At 40.5% G+C, this 18,043-nt stretch overlaps 1 protein-coding gene across 5 annotated transcripts in view; it reads right to left on the reverse strand.

Moving 5' to 3' along the window:
* The window catches only part of LOC106085248 (phosphatase and actin regulator 1), a 784,344-nt gene that overhangs the window by 326,144 nt on the left and 440,157 nt on the right, over window positions 1-18,043 (reverse strand). The gene's annotated exons all lie outside the window — the stretch shown is intronic.

An 18,043-nucleotide genomic window follows, 5' to 3' on the forward strand; every position in this document is an offset into this window, starting at 1 on the left:
AGGCATGGGGTTGCAGTTCAATGTTAGTGTGAACGCAACACAACTAAACATACGACGCAGTACAACAAGACAATGAAATCGAGAAAACTAAACATTTTCCCACTTAAGGTTATCAAAACCGAACATAAACCCTAAATAATGGTCAGCCAGAGCCCAAGGAATTGTTTTATTATCTTTGGCATTTATCTGAATGACCATGTGGCTGTCTATCTGTCTGTCTGTCTATCAGTCGTCATGTATGAGGGGCTGTCAGTCTTCTCTTTGTCTTCATTTGTGATGTTTTGGGGTTTATTTGCCTTTGAGGGCAACCCTTTTTTCTTTGTCTGTGTGCGTTGCGTCTCTCCGTCTAATGGAAGCGTCTTCCAGGCATGTCACAAAACAATTTAGTTTTCCACTTTTTAAATATATTGCTCTACTCTAATAAAATAAAATCAGTAAATGTCCACATATCGTATGCAGAGCTTAAGGAAAATGTCCTTTATGGTCTAAGTGGTAGTGGCAGTGGCAATGATTGTGTGGCATTGTTTGGTTGTGCTTTACTGAACTCATTCACTGGTTCACCCACGTGGGTGGCAAAGGACTATGGCCAAGAGTCGTAAAAAGGTTAAATGCGTGCAAAGTAATTTTGTGCTAGAGTTTATGTGTGTCAGTGTGAGTGTGTGAGAGAGATCCAAGGAATATTGACGGCAACAGCAGTTACCACTTTACTCAGCAACAATTTTTATGTTGTCACCAGCCCATACACACACATACGCACACGTACACCCACACCACCCCATGTCACAGAAAGTAGCATCTTTATGGCAACTTGTAAATTTTCTTTCAAGAGAAATAAATTTATTTTCAGCTATGGAAATAGGAAGAAGGAGTAAGAAATAGAATGTGACAGAAGTTTAAGAAACTTAAACAACAACTGCATGCAAAATTTGAAAATTTAGTTTTTTTTTTGGTCTATGCTACTCAGATGGAACGAAGGACACAGTGGCCCTTGAGGACCCAGGGATTGAGATATGTTAGACTGCCTGACCATAGGCGGGCAAAGATCCGAGCGATCACGCATTGCGTGAGGTGGTATGGTGCTAACGCAAGGAAGTCGATTGTAAACAACTTTAAGGACAGTAGACTTGTCATCACGGCAATAACAACCAGGGCGGTGAGAGGTAACGAACTGTCTTGCAGTGTAAGAAGGAGATTAACACCTTTTCTGGGGAAAGCGCGATCCGCATCGTTTGGGTGCCGGGCCATAGCGTAGTAGGGGGAATGACAGAGCAGACGAATTGACAGTGAAGGTCTGAGAACTGCCGTCAATAAACTTGGTTTACACGAAGAATTTCGGGTCAACAAAGTCCGATTTAAGGGCATGGTCTACAAACGCATATTTAACACAGTGGAATAGCGAAACGGTCGGTTGGAGGACAAAAATCATATCCAGATTGTGAGGTAAGGATATAGCTGAAAGGAAGTAAGTAGGAGGTCAATATAGCTTTTGGCATCATATCAGGACATATAGGACTATGAGCTCACTTAAGCAAAATGGCAAGTGATGGCATGTAGGGAATGTGGGGAAGATAATGAGACGTTGAAGCATTTCCTATGTCATGGCCCGACTTTCGCTGCTGACACACATCGGTACTTAGGTGAGGACACAATACCAGACATGAACCAATATAGGGGCGTGGTATGGAAAAAAAAAAGAATTCTTGACTTTGATTCTCCATTTCAAGGCAACATTTTAGTATTTAGAGCGCACAACAAGCCGATTACTGGCTTAGCAAATGCAATTTTTTGCAAATTTTGCCCATGAACATTCCACTAAGGAATAGGGGCAAACTTCTCACATATCAATGAGTGCTGACCGATTCAAGTTTAGGCTCAATGATAAGGGACCTCCTTTTTATAGCCGAGTCCGAACGGCGTGCCGCAGTGCGACACCTCTTTGGAGAGAAGTTTTACATGGCATAGTACCTCACAAATATTGCAAGCATTAGAAGGGGAAAACCACCGCTGAAAATTTTTTCTGATGGTCTCGCCAGGATTCGAACCCAGGCGTTCAGCGTCATAGGCGGACATGCTAACCCCTGCGCTAGGGTGGTCTCCTCCTCCATTACTGGCTTAGGTGTATGTCGATAACGCCATACGGCGGATTAGTTTTCGGACCCTCATTTCATTTAGGAACTTTGGAAAAACTGCACTCATACCAACATCTAAAGTTGAACACACTCTCGTCTTTCAATTTTCTTTTTTTTTCTGCGGAATAGACGTTTCTTCTCTTCTCCCGATACCTCTCCTGCATCAGGCACATAAAAACAAAAAATGCAAAAAAAAAAATTTTGTTATATTTTTTACTGTAGCTCAATCGAAGCTCGACATTGAAAAGCTGCAAACACAACATATGGCAGCGGCATAATGCACTCAACTGACCCAACCGCTTGATGAGAAAGCACTCCTTGTATCGATGATATAATAACGCAATGGCAAACTATTTACCACTCCATGGAAAAATACCAGAATACCAGAAGCCTCCTCCAAGAAACCCATGGTACGACCAAGATTGTCGAGATGCTACTGAAGCCAAGAATGCGGCATACAGAGCACCACCTGCAATCAGTAGCAACACGCCAAATAAGAAGAAGAAGTATCGGGAGAAAAGCAGAGAGGAGAAACGTCTAATCCACAGTAAGAAAAAGGAAATGGAAAGACGTGAGTGTAAGCAAATTGAGATGTACAGGAGTCAGAATGAAGTCTGGAAATTTTACCAAAGAATTAAACATCAAACCGATGCATTTGGTGCAGGCACATCCTACTGCAGAGATAAATAAGGAAATCTGATAACTGACACAGATAACATGCTGAGGATATGGAAAGAATATTTTACCCAACTGCTAGAGTCCGACGTTGACGGCGAAGAGGATACCGCAGAACCAATACCTGATGATGGTATAGAATGTTTGCCTCCAAGTAATGAGGTCCAAGTAGCACTGACCCGACTATAGAACAACAAGGCAGCAGGAGCCGACGGATTACCCACTGAACTATTTAAGACCGGAGGCGGTATGCTAATAAGGCGCAGGCATCAGCTTATCTGCGCAATTTGGCTAGAAGAACGCATAGCCGATGATTGCAACCTCAGCATACTATGTCCCGTACACAAGAAAGGAGACAAGACGGAAGGTGCCAACTACAGAGGAATAAGTATCCTCCCCATCGCACACAAGACACTTTCGAGCGTACTGTGTGAAAAATTAAAACCTAAAGTCAATGAGATAATTGGGCCCTATCAATGCGGCTTTAGACTTGACAAATCCATCCTAGACCAGATATTCACACTGAACCGAATTCGGGAAAAGATCCCAGAAGGCCAAATCAACACCTACCATCTTTTTGTTGACTACAAAGCCGCTTTCAATGCCCCTTTACGCTCGAAGGTATTTCAAGCTATGTCTGAGTTTGGTATCGCTGCAAAATTAAAAAGACTCTGCAGGATGACACTTGCTGCTATGCGTTCCTCAGTAAAAATAGGAAAGAATCTCTCCGAACCATTCAATACCAAACGAAACAAGGAGACAGCCTATCGCGTGATCTCTTTAAAATCCTGCTGGAGAAGATTATACGAGATGCAGATGTGAAGAGATATGACACACTAATCACAAGAGAGCACATGCTACCCGCCTAAGCCGACGACATCGATATCATAGGTCGGTCACCGGAAGTAGTAACTGCAGCCTTTGAAAGAATCGAAAGAGAGTCAGTGAAAATGGGTCTGGCAGTAAATGGAGATAAGACAAAATGGATGGTTTCAGCTCCCAAACCGCCTTGTACAACCGAGCAGATAAAGAAAGTGCAGAAAGTTGGGAACCACAAATTTGAGATAGTCGGCTTCGCCATAACCGAAATGAATGACACCAGTTTTGAGATAAAGCGAAGAATAATACTGGCAAACAGATGCTACTTTGGCTTAAGTAAGCAGTTTAGAAACAAGGACACCTCTCGACAGACGAAGATTACACTATGCAGGACACTGATACTACCCATGTCGATATATGGTTCTGAGGCATGGGTATTTGTGAAAGCAGATGAGGCAGTGCTTGGAGTGTTTGAGAGAAAGATTCTTCGTAAAATATATGGACCAGTTTAATGGAGAATATAGGCGTCATATGAACCACCAACTGTATGAGCTGTATGACGATGATACCATAGTTACCCCCATCATACTACAATGGCTGCTTTGGCTAGCTCATATTGTCAGAATGGATGAAGAAACTCCAGCAAAGAAGTCTTTTGAAGGCAAACACGGTGGTACACGCAAACCGGGCCCAAACCAAAAGCCCGATGAAAAGATCAAGTGGTGGGAGACACCTGAAAACTTGGTGTCAGCGATTTTAGAATGAGCGCAGAAGATCGAGGTGCTGGGAACGCTACTCTACGTTTGGCTAGTGGAACAAATGTTCTGTTATAGCCAATTAAAGTAAGTAAAGTAAAATAAGTTGTTTTAAGCCTCCCGACATTCAACACAAAAAAGGTTCAGATCGGACTATATTTAGATATAGCTGCAGTACAGACCGATCTGCCGATTAAAAGTCTGAAGCCCATAAAATCTTTATTCTACCCACCACCGTAGGATAGGTGGTTTATTCATTTAGTCAATCCGTTTGCAACACATCGAGATATCAATTTCCGACCTTTTTAAAGATATCCGTGTGTCTGTCCGTCTGTTGCAATCACTCTAGAGCCTTCAAAAATTTTAAACAGTGAGTTTTTTTCAGCCTCCTGACACCCGACCTAAATATGGTTCAGATCGGACTATATTCAGATATAGCTACCATAAAGACCGATCTGTCGATAAAGGGTCCAAAGCCCATAAAAGCCTTATTAATTACTCAATTTCGCTTAAATTTAAAACAGAAGATTATTTTAAGCCTCCCGACATCTGACCTAAATAGTGATTAGATCGGTCCATATTTAGGTATAGCTGCCATATAGACCGATCTCCTGATAAAGGGTCTGGAGACCAAAAAAGCTTTATTTATTACTCGATTTCGCTGAAATTTCGAACAGTGGGTTTTTTTAACTCTCCCGACATCTGACCTAAATATGGTTCAGATCGGACTTTATTCAGATATAGCTGTCATATAGATCGATCTGCCGATAAAGGGTCTAATGCCCATAAAAGCTTTATTTATTACCCGATTTCCCTGAAATTTGAAACAGTGGGTTATTTTAAGCCTCCCGACATCTGACCTAAATATGGATTAGATCGGTCCATATTTGAACATAGCTGCCATATAGACCGATCTCCTGATAAAGGGTCTGGAGACCAAAAAAGCTTTATTTATTACTCGATTTCGCTGAAATTTCGAACAGTGGGTTATTTTAAGCCTCCCGACATCTGACCTAAATATGGATTAGATCGGTCCATATTTGAACATAGCTACCATATAGACCGATTTTCCGGTAAAGGGTCTGAAGCCCATAAAAGCTTTATTTATGACCCGATTTCCCTGAAATTTGAAACAGTGGGTTATTTTAACCCTCCCGACATCTGACCTAAATATGGATTAGATCGGTTCATATTTAAATACAGCTGCCATATAGAACGATCTCCCGATAAAGGGTCTGAAGACCATAGAAGCTTTATTTATTAACCAATTTCGCTGAAATTTTGAACAGTGGGTTATTTTAAGCCTACCGATATCTGACCTAAATATGGTTCAGATCGGACTATATTCAGATATAGCTGCCATATTGACCGATCTGGCGATAAAGGTTCTAATGCCCATAAAAGCTTTATTTATTACCCGATTTCCCTGAAATTTGAAACAGTGAGTAGGTTTAGACCTCCCAACATCCGACCTAAATATGGTTTGGATCTGACGATAAGGGGACTGAAGCCCATAAAAGCTTCATTATTACCCGATTTCGCTGAATTTTGAAACAGTGAGTTTTCTGAGCCTCAAGATATTCGACCTCAATATGGTTTAGATCGGTTTATATTGGATATATCTGCCTAAAAGACCAATATTAGATGTCACTATTCAATGTCCGTACCGACTTTGGGTGCTTAAGTTATCCAATTTCCACCGGATTGTGACAAAATGGGATTTGCATATATACCCGAGGTGGTGGGTATCCAAAGTTCGGCCCGGCCGAACTTAAAGTTTTTTACTTGTTTTTTTTTTCGATTTCGCTGAAATTTGAATCAGCGATTTGTTTTAAGCCTCTCGATATCTGAGAGGCAACTTTGCATACATAAATCACTTAGGATTCATAGTGGTATACATGTTTACACTATGCATTGGGTTGCCCAAAAAGTAATTGCGGATTTTTTAAATGAAAGTAAATGCATTTTTAATAAAACTTAGAATGAACTTTAATCAAATATACTTTTTTTACACTTTTTTCTAAAGCAAGCTAAAAGTAACAGCAGTACGTAGTACAACAATCAAGAACAAAATTCTTAATTAGTAAACATCTCAAAATAATGTTCATTTAATGTTTGTGATGTCTCCGCAGCTACTTTCTGATCGGATTTATTAAACACCATAAATCCATTTACTTTATGCTTCCGTTGCAATAAACCTATTAACACAAATGTATGGGGTAACATTTTGTGGCGCTAGAGTAAAAATCAGGATACAAAACACTTTGTTAGCGGAAACAATTTTGCCAATCACTTAAAAGGCATGGGATTTTCACATCATTAAATATAGAAATTATGTACTCATTTGCCCTTATCATTAAGTGTGAGAATACAATTTATGTGCCTGGCTAAGGAATGTACAGCAAAATGTTTTGCACGACATAAGTATTAAGGTAGGATGTTTTAAGGAGCTACATACACATTGTATGTCCTTGGCATAACATCTTTAAGGAAACCCCGAATGGCAATATCAGTCATTACGTTGGCATTTTGAGGGAAAACCTTTTCTCTTAGCTGCAATTTTTTCCTTTTGTTTGGAAAAATTATCTTTAAAAACCTATTTTTCAACAAACCTCATGATAGATACCAGAGGTACATTTGCAAGTTCACCCAGATCACAGAAGAAACGGCTCCCCAGAAAAGAGAACAGGAACAGGAACACAGCAAGTGCTCAATAGTCTCCTCCTCATCCTCATCGAGGCAACTCCTACAGAAGTATTCCTGTGCGCGCAGCCATGCGGCCGGTTATGGCCCCTGTCAAAGTACTCATCGACCTCTTATCGAACGCCAGCAACTCCCTGACCCAACTCGCCACCAACCCCTCCCTGGCCATCCCATCTACTGTGTTCAGTAGCTCGACAAATGGCATGTAGGTGAGACCGATGACTGCTCCGCCCGGCGCAGACGAACCCCTCCTGGCGCACTCATCCGTCCTTTCATTTCCTGGAATCCCGTCATGCCCAGGAACCCATGTCAGCATCACATCCCGCAGCCTATCCAGGGTTCCAAACAGTCCGCCACGGATCTCGACCTCACCATCCTCGACCCCAAGGCCTTGAGCGCCGCCATACTCCACACATTAATTCTGAGTTTCGAGGGCGGTAAACCCCTTACCAGAACTTCTCTTGCGGCCAAAGCAATGTCACAGACCTCTGTCTAAAAGTCCATACACTCGTCCGGCAGTCTCACAGACATACTGATATTGAGTGCATCAGAGTAGAGCCCCAATCCAGTCCCTGACTCCATCCTGGAGCCATTTGTGTAGATCGAGGTCTCATCTTCCTCAAGTAAATCAACAACACTCCATTCCTCCCTCTCAGGAAAACGAATCGCGAATGCCCTCACTCCAGCCGGCACTGGGGCCAGATAGTCGGAGATCCTCCTCAGTCTACCCTTTTTATCCATAACACTAAGAATCAAACTGTGGCCGCAACTATCCTCCTTCAGCATGTCGAGCTTTCTCAGCCTAAGCGCGACCCTGGCGGCGCAGTTCCAAATATAGGCCCCAATAGGCTGCATATCCAGCATCGCCTAAAGGCCTGCCTGCGGTGCGGATCTCATAGGCCCCAATGGGCTGCACATTCAACATTGTCTAAAGGCCTGCCTGTGGTGCGGATCTCAGTGCCCCTGTGATCCCGATGCAGGCCAGTCTCTGGACCTTCTCCACGAAGTAAAATAAGAATCAATCAAAATCGTAATTTGAAACTGATGGTCTCCAAGTAAATAGAAAATTAAATTTAAAGATAGCATCCTTATTTTAAAGTTTTGGTTCCTTGGCTCCTGCAGGGTATAAATAATCCTGCGAATAAGGAAAAACCATAAATTTTGGGCCAAAATTTTTTTTCAGTGTAGTTGAAAATAAGCTCCATTTCAACCTAATGGTGAGAGAAGTATCTCCACACCGTTCATTAATGGTTAATGCTTAGGGGCAAATTTCCATTTGCTATTGGGAATTATATAAAACCGCATGAAATTTAAAAATTTTCCAGCAAATTTTCCATATTTTCAAAATTAAGTTTTCACACACACACACACTCACACAATGGAGCAAAATATGACAAACAGCTTCTTTGTATTCTCGCACACAAAGGCCATTAATAAAAAATCGTTTAAGCTTCCCATCTCCGGGATCATCCAACCAAAGGACACATTGCAACAGCAACAATCCGCCATAACAATTCAGCTCTAATGAGTTACAACAAAAAGTGTCAAACAAGGTATAAAACCTCAAAGCAAACAATAACGAGCAACAAAATCAGAGCACGAAAAACATCCACTACAAACAAAAATGCACATAAATTAAAATGAATGGAATACAAAACAAGTAAAAATGCATTAAGGTCGGCCGGGCCGAACTTTGGATACCCACCAACTCGGGTATGGATGTTAACCCCATTTCGTCACAATCCGGTGAAAATTGGATAACTTATGCACCCAAATTCGGCACAGACATTGACTGGTCTAATTAATATAAGTCACTGTTGAAGTTTGTATTTCAACAAAATCGGGTAATAAAGCTTCAGGCCCTTAACCGGCATTTTGGTCTAAATGACAGCTATATCTAAATAAAGTTTTATTTTTACCATATTTGGGTCAGATGGCGGGTTGCTTACTCACTATTCAGTGAAATCGGTTAAAAAATAAACCATTTATGGCATTTAGATCCCTTCTCGGGAGATCGGTTTATATGGCAGCTATAACTAAATATAGACCGATCTAATCCATATTTGGGTCAGATGTTAGGAGGCCTAAAACTACCCACTGTTTCAACTTTCAGCGAAATTGGGTAATAAATAAAGTTTTTATCGGCTTCAGTCCCTTTATCGTGAGATCGGTCTATATGGCAGCTATATCTAAATATAGTCCTATCTGAACCATATTTGGGTCAGATGGCGGCAGGCTTAAAATAACCCACTGTTTTAAATTTCAAAAAAATCGGTTGAAAAATAAAGCTCATAAAGCGAAATTTCAGTCAAATCGACTAAGCATTGTCAGGTAATGGACCGATTTGCGTTGTATTCGGCACAGTTGTTGGAAGTGATACCAAAACACGTCGTGCAAAACTTCATTCCAATCGGATAAGAATTGCGGCCTCTAGAGGCTCAAGAAGTCAAGACCCAAGATCGGTTTATATGACAGCTATATCAGGTTATGATCCGATTTAAACTATACTTGGCACAGTTGTTGGATATCATAGCAAAACACGTCGTGCTCAATTTCAGTCAAATCGGCTAAGGATTGCGCCCTCTAGAGGCTCAAGAAGTCAAGACCCAAGATCGGTTTATATGACAGCTATATCAAACCATGGACCGATTTGAACCATACTTGGCGCAGTTGTTGTATATCATAACAAAACACCATGTGCAAAATTTCGGTCAAATCGGCTTAGAATTGCGCCCTCTAGAGGCTCAAGAAGTCAAGACCCAAGATCGGTTTATATGACAGCTATATCAAACCATGGACCAATTTGAACCATACGTGGCACAGTTGTTGGATATCATAACAAAACACCACGTGCAAAATTTCAGTCATATCCGCTAAGAATTGCGCCCTCTAGAGGCTCAAGAAGTCAAGACCCAAGATCGGTTAATATGGCAGCTATATCAGGTTATGTACCGATTTTCGCCATACTTAGCGCAATTGTTGGAAGTGATACACAAAACACCTCGAGCAAAATTTCAGTCAAATCGGCTAATAATTGCGCCCTCTAGAGGCTCAAGAAGTCAAGACCCCAGATCGGTTTATATGGCAGCTATATCAAACCATAGACCGATTTGAACAATACTTGGCATAGTTGTTGAATATCATAATAAAACACCACGTGCACAATTTCAGTCAAATCGGATAAGAATTGCGCACTCTAGAGGCTCAAGAAGTCAAGACCCAAGATCGGTTTATATGGCAGCTATGCCAAAACATGGACCGATATGCCCCATTTACAATACCAACCAACCTACACTAATAAAAAGAAATTGTGCAAAATTTCAAGCGGCTAGCGTTACTCCTTCGAAAGTTTGAGTGCTTTCGACAGACAGACGGACGGACATGTCGACTTAAAATGTCACGACGATCAAGAATATATATACTTTATGGGGTCTCAGATGAATATTTCGAGTAGTTACAAACAGAATGTCGAAATTAGTATACCCCCATCCTATTGGTGGAGGGTATAACAAAAACATTGCATTTTTCTAAGTTAAATGAATTTTCAAGCAAAAAAAAAAGCAACAGTGTCTACGAGTGTAAATTTGTAGAAAAACAAAACAAAAAAAGGACAAAAATCCTGCGTTATGAAAACTACACTCACACTATGGCATTTTGTACACTTGACATCTTAACGGGGAAAATGTCATAGCAACAACAATTTCAAGATGACTCACACTCACATGTGCATATTTGCGGAGTAGCTGATACACCGCATACTCTCATTGCCTATGCAATGATGAAGGTGACTGTAAGAATCCACCCAGAAAACGCACCTTCTTGGGAATAAAAATCACAAGAAAAAAGGGATAATATATCCTACGAACGTAAGATGGCGCAAAGGAAAAACCCAAAAGGAAACACTCCCCTATATCAAGAAGAAGAAGTAGAAACAGGAAATATTATGGGAAAATTAAGCCACAGTCAAAATCGAACACAAAAAGGACTCTGCAGGACATAGGCACTAAACCAAATCAGAATGGGTGAAACTAAAAAAAAATAAATAAACTAAAGGAGGTGGGGGAAAAATAAACAAGAAAACATAAAAAAGGAAAAAATCCAATGGACAAAAGGGAAAAACAAACAAAGCATAAAATAAAGGGAAATTCTTAAAGAGAGTGAAATAGAAAATAAAAAAGAGACTAAGATTTTCCGGCTTATTAATGGGTTGCATAGTTTTTATAGCAAATAAGAGATTTTTTTTTCAGTTCTCTGAGAGCAAATATATTCTAGAACCTCTTAAGTTTTGGGAGGCGCATGTTTTTGGCTTACAGCGAGTGAATAAGCTGACTAAAGCATACTCGCCGATAAATGACGTTGTTGCCATCGTGCAAACATTCAACGAGTGTAAGTGGTGCCTATGTTTGTATGTGTATGTGTGTGTGTGTGTTCCCAGCTAGGGAGTGCTTTAAAAAAATACCGCAAAATACAAAAAAAAATCACCAGCGTACATACACACACACACACAAACACTGTCGTGTGTTAATGTATATCAACACAAGCCATAAATTATCCTTAGACTGTGAAGAAAAAGTGTGAAAGAAAAATATATCCATGGCAAAAAAAACTGCATTAAAACAAAGGCACATAGAACGAAGGAAAAACAAAAACAGGGTTTAAGTGAAAACAAAGATATACGAGCATGCATTGGCATGATATGACATCTCTATATGTAAGAGCAAAGGAATGTGTGCGTGTGTGTGTGTGTGAATGCTTGTTTTTGAGTATATTAATGACATTGCATCAGATAACAAAAACAATGTCGCCCCAACAGAAAACAACAACAACAACAACGACTAACGCTCATGAAAATAACAAATATGAGAATAAAAACAAAAAAAAAACGGAAAATAACACCAACACTAGAATAGACCAGAAACACATGACTGCGGCATTAAATGCATTTATGGTAATTTTTCTCCAACAAGGCTGGCCATCGTTCATGTGCAAGCCTTTGGCATGGTTGCCACCATCGCTCAAAAGGGATTATTTAAATAGAAGGAATAAAGAAAAATACCAGGAAAAAGTCAATAGACCCAAAAAGACATACAAGAACAAACTAAACACGAAGGAGAAAAAAGACGAAAATTTTAAAATGAAACCAATAAGGAGAGGCAAAAGTCGGACGGAGCCGACTGTATAATACCCTACACCTACCCTATAAGTACAATGTGGGAGCTATATTCAAACCTAAACCAACTTTGATGGACCTCAAGGAGCGAATATGTTCAAACTGGAGAAACTACGGTTGAAAAATGAACACATTATTGCAAATTACCAAAAATCGGACGAACATATATATGGGAGTTATATCCAAATCTGAACCGATTTTTATGAAATTTACCTGTAATGTCAGGAGTCATAAGAAAATCCTTCCTCCCAAATTTTGAGGGAATTGGTCAACAAATGACCATTTTATTGCATAATTACTGCAAATCGGACGAACATATATATGAAAGCAATATCCAAATCTGGGCCGATTTCTATGAAATTCATCTGTAATAACGAGAGTCATAAGAAAATCCTTGCTGCCAAATTTCCAGAGAATCGGTTAAAAAATGAGCACTTTCTTGCAATATTTCTCAAAATCGGATGAACATATATATGGGAGCTATACCTAAATCTGAACCGATCTCGAGCAAACTTCACAGATAATGTGGTAGTCGTCGAGGAAAGCGTTGTGCAAAATTTTGGCAAGATTGGTCAATAAATGCGCTTGCTGTGATTTAAAAAGGAAAAATCGGTCGATATATATATATATATATATGAGAGCTATATCTAAATCTGAACCGATTTCTATGAAATTCGCAAGTAATATCGAGAGTCATAAAAAAGTACTTCGTGCCCAATGTCGAGAGAATCGGTTAACAAAAGACCATTTTATTGCAATACTACTGCAAATAGGACGAACATATATATGGGAGCTATATCCAAATCTGAACCGATTTCAATGAAATTCACCTGTAATGTCCAGAGTCAAGAGAAAATCCTTCGTACCAAATTTCGAGAGAATCGGTTAACAAAAGACCATTTTAATGCAATATTACTGCGAATCGGTCGAACATATATATGAGAGCTATATCTTAATCTGAACCGATGTAGAAAAAACTTTACAGACATTGTGGAAGTCGTCAAGAAAATCGTTGTACGAAGTTTCAAGAAGATTGGTCAATAAATGCGCTTGCAGTGGCTCTAGGAGTGAAAATCGGACGAACATATAGATGGGAGCTATATCTAAATCTAAACCGATTTCCATGAAATTCTCCGATAATTTCGAGAGTCGTACAAAAATTCCTCCTGCCAAATTTGGAGAGAATCGGTTGCAAAATGAGCACTTTCTTGCAATATTTCTCAAAATCGGACGAACATATATATGGGAGCTATATCTTAATCTGAACCGATTTAGAAAAAACTTTACAGACATTGTGGAAGTCGTCGAGAAAATCGTTGTACGAAGTTTCAAGAAGATTGGTCAATAAATGCGTTTGCTGTGATTTTAGAAGTAAAAATCGGTCGATATATATATATATATATATATATATATATATATATATATATATATATATATATATATATATATATATATATATATATATATATATATATATATATATATATATATATATATATATATATATATATATATATATATATATATATATATATATATATATATATATATATATATATGAGAGCTATATCTAAATCTGAATCGATTTCCATGAAATTCACCAGTAATATCGAAAGTCATAAAAAAAGTCCTGCCAAATTTCGAGAAAATCGGTTAGTAAATAACAATTTTATTGCATTATTACTGAAAATCGGACGAACATATATATGGGAGCTATATCTTAATCTGAACCGATTTCGAAAAAAATTTTACAGACATTGTGGAAGTCGTTGAGAAAATCGTTGTACGAAATTTTGGGAAGATTGGTCTATAAATGCGCTTGCAGTGGCTCTAGGAGTGAAAATCGGGCGATATATATAAATGAGAGCGATATCTAAATCTGAACCGATTTCCATGAAATTCCCCAGTAATAGTCGAGGGTCACAAAAAAGCTCTTACTTGAATCCAATTTGCGTACTCTACTCCTGAACACCTGGATCAATTGAGTCCCATATTTCGGTCCACTTTTATTTTTGCTTAGTACTTTTGGGGTAAGGGCGGACTATCCCCCTTAACCCAAAAACCCCTTCCGATATCAAAAAATTATATAGCCTTTCATTCCTTCCAAATCGGTTCAGCCTGTTTTTATATACAAAATAGAAAATTTTTTGAAAATTTCGTCTGTTTTGCACTCCATTTTTATAGACATATGGCAACAATGTTTACCCATATAATGAATATGGCTAAAACGTGCATTCTACTACACGCAGACAAGTACACATTCCCAAGCAACTCGTCATGGTAATGTTATGTCTACTTACTTGCACAGGGTGTCTACGTATATGATTATAAATATGGAAATAGGAAAATGTGTATTAGTATGCAATAGCAAAAAAGGAGGGAGGTATGAGAAGGCAAGTGCGCAATAAAGAAAAGGTTTGTTTTCCTTGAATTAGTTTATACATCTCTGTGAAAGGTTTAAAACTGTATGGCAGCACAAAGGAAAGGCAGACATTTTTATATTTTTTTTCCTTCAGTTATCGGCCAAGTCAACGAAAAGGGCTCTTTCTGGTTGAAAGGGTTGCTCGAAGATGATTAACCATATTCAAAAAAAAAAAAATGGAAATTTTGAACTTTACAGCATCTTAAACTATGTTAGGTCACTTCAGTTGTTTTAAGACCAACTTCGGACACTTTTGAAGGAGAAAGGCCCCAAATAGGAAGGGCCTGGTCTTGAAAACTTAGCTTACATGTCGCTAGAGGCATACCCACAGATTTTAGTATCCCTGGAATGTGTAGCGTAGTTCCTAGTCTCGCAAGCACCCAAAACAGTTGAACTTTGAACTGTTCAGCTATCTCGTTGAGAGATCTGCGACAGTCGAGGGCGATTTTTGTGTTCGGAAATACCTTCTACAAGGATTTAATGGCTGCCTGGCTGTCTGAGAAGATATTTATGTCAATCGTTGTAATGGCATTATATCTTAACCATTCCATCCCTTCCCCCTTGATACAATATCCCATGTTCAAGGCAGTGTGGATTACACCCTACCTGACCTGAAACGACCAGATAGGCTTTGGGTTAAGTGATGGAATGGTTGTTTAGTTTGGAACCATCCGTTTAGAAATCTATGTAACGTCTGTCACCAGGGATATAGTAGTTCCAATCGGTTCTATCAGAAAAAGTGGTACGGTACTTTTTATCAAAAAGCGGGTCAGGTAGGGTGTATTGTACCAGATTAAAGTCTGCGGTCAGACTTCGTAGCCTTAAAAGACTACTAGCAGTTGAACCCCATACAGTTCCGGACTGGTCACCTGGATGAGAAGAATCGCCCTAAGCCGACCTCAAGCCAGCATACAAAAGTATGCATCAAACATACAACGGGACGATATACACAAACAGGACAGGGCAGCCCTCACGGGCTACGCCACACATATCTGCATCAACATGGGACTTTACAATCAACGCGGCCACCCTCACGGGTGAATACAGCCACAATAGCTATGGCAACCAACAATGGAAAAACGCCGCTGCATCAACATGAGCAAGGCAGGTGCCAGGCCATGTCATTCGCAGCACCAAATCACTTGGTCGCGCAAGTACAGCAACACCTCGTTATGGATAACTTGCGTGTATTCATCCCTCCACTAAGTCTTGTCCGCCTCCTGAGAAATACTTCCCGGGAAAAGGTGGCCAGCCTTGCAACAGTCGTCTCGTCTTCAAGGGCCCTACTGAAATTCCACACCGCCTCGCTAATCCCCATCGCGCCTAAATCTCTAATGTCGGCATAGTACGGGCATTCTGTTAGTACATGCCTCCAGTCCTCAGGTCTCCCACAGTCGCACAGATCAGTCGCGGACAAATTCCTCTGATGCAAAAATGCATTAAAGGAACCATGACCCGTCAGTATGAAGAAGACCCAGACTTAGGCCGAAACCAAAGTCCGGCCGGTCTTGTACGAACGTCGCGTCACGAATAAATTCGTAAGTCACTCGACCATTGTCACTGTTCGTCCATCTAGCTTTCCACCTATCATCAAGGCGCTCCAAAAGGAGAGCCTTGAGCCGCCTAACATCCCCATCTGCCAGCTCAGAAGCGGTGAGCCAATCCTCACGCACTAATGGAATTCCCATTTTCACAACTATACAGAACGGCCATGTAACTCAAGAGTAAGTCAAGCGGGGGCACGCCAAGCAATACCTGTAGTGCATCTGTCGAAACAGTCCTACACACAGGCAAGCAAGCCAGCATTGCCACCCTTTGACCAGAGAGGATCTTCTGTCGCAGCAATTCCGGGCCATACAGGCGCTCCATAAGTTGCTCAAGCAACAAATAGACCACCATATATGGACCGAACAGCGCGACGACTAAGACCCCAATTGCTTTTCAGAACACGCTTAACCATACCGGCTACTCCAGTCATCTTCTCCTTCACCCGATCCAAATGGACCAGGAAACCCATTCTCTCCGAAACAGTCATTCACAGATATTTAACGAGCGCTACATTCCTGACGCTAGCTCCACCGGACGAATAGTGGTCCACGAATGTCGAGTTTTACGCAGATACCTGCCATCACGGCCCAAACCTGCGAGGCCCAAGGCCCAATGGTGAATACAATGCGTCTACCAACGCCCCCACATGTGATGACCCACACATGAGTACCAATTTGATCCCACGTATTTGGACGTCTTCACCTTCTTGGTTAGGAGCGGAGCACTACCTAAAACTCCTTCCGATCTATGGGTCACAGCACCCGGTTGAAAACGCAACTCCATGCCGAGCTTATGCTCTACCCGCGATTTGGTAGTACAAACCACAGCCACCACGTTGCTCCCCACTGGGGCCTCACCATTGTCAGGCTTGAACCAAAGTTCCAGGGGCTCCTGACACCCGTGGTACCAATTTAAAGTCTCCGGTCAGACTACATTCCTGATGCTAGCTCCACCAGAAGGATAGTGGTAAAGTTATTTTTATCAAAAAACGGGTAGGGTGTAATCCTCACTGCCTGAAGCATCGGATATTGTATCAAGGATAACACAGTGTCCTTAGCCGCCATTTGACCAATGAGAAAGCTCCCTTAACCTCACGGCAGTGGTCGCTGCAATGTGTCTAGTCACAATGTCCTGAGGCATCAAATGTAGCATTAAATTCAGTGCTTCACATGTTGTAATCCTCAGTGAGGCTGTGATGCACAAACAAGCCATCCTTTGGATCCGATTAAGTATTGAGCAGTAGGTGGACTTTAGAAGCGCCGTCCACCACACCACAACACATATGATGTAAATATGATATGATATTAGCCACTTCCTATCTCTGAGCTAAGTATGGTGTATAACAAAAAACCGTATTTTCAGCGATTTCTATAAAATTTAAAACATTACGTAAAAGACATTAAGTCCATTTGCCTAAGGCATTTTGATAAAATTTAAAGTTACACCTTCTGGTGTCACCACAAGCTTTGCAGAATTTCCATGCTTATAGGTATCCAAACTTGCGCTGAGCTTTCTTTCTTGCTTGCTTTAAGAATACCACCCACCTTAGCATTCTTCTTTAAAGAGTTCCAAGGCAATGACGACGTGAATTGTTGTGGTTGTAGTGGTGATGCTAGTAAATGACACTGAAAAATACATTTCATGCACAAAATATTCTAAATAAAATTCTTTTCACAGCGATATGTGTGTGTGTGTGTGTGTGTGCGTCTGTGTGGTTTAGCTTTTACCTATTCTTAAGTGCCACTGAAAAGTCTCTGGTTATTTAAGCTTAGACCGTTTGAATGCTGGCGAAACAACAGCCTTTGTAAATACTCACACACAC

Source organism: Stomoxys calcitrans, chromosome 1 (genome assembly GCF_963082655.1).
Source record: "Stomoxys calcitrans chromosome 1, idStoCalc2.1, whole genome shotgun sequence".
Taxonomy (NCBI): Eukaryota; Metazoa; Arthropoda; class Insecta; order Diptera; family Muscidae; genus Stomoxys; species Stomoxys calcitrans.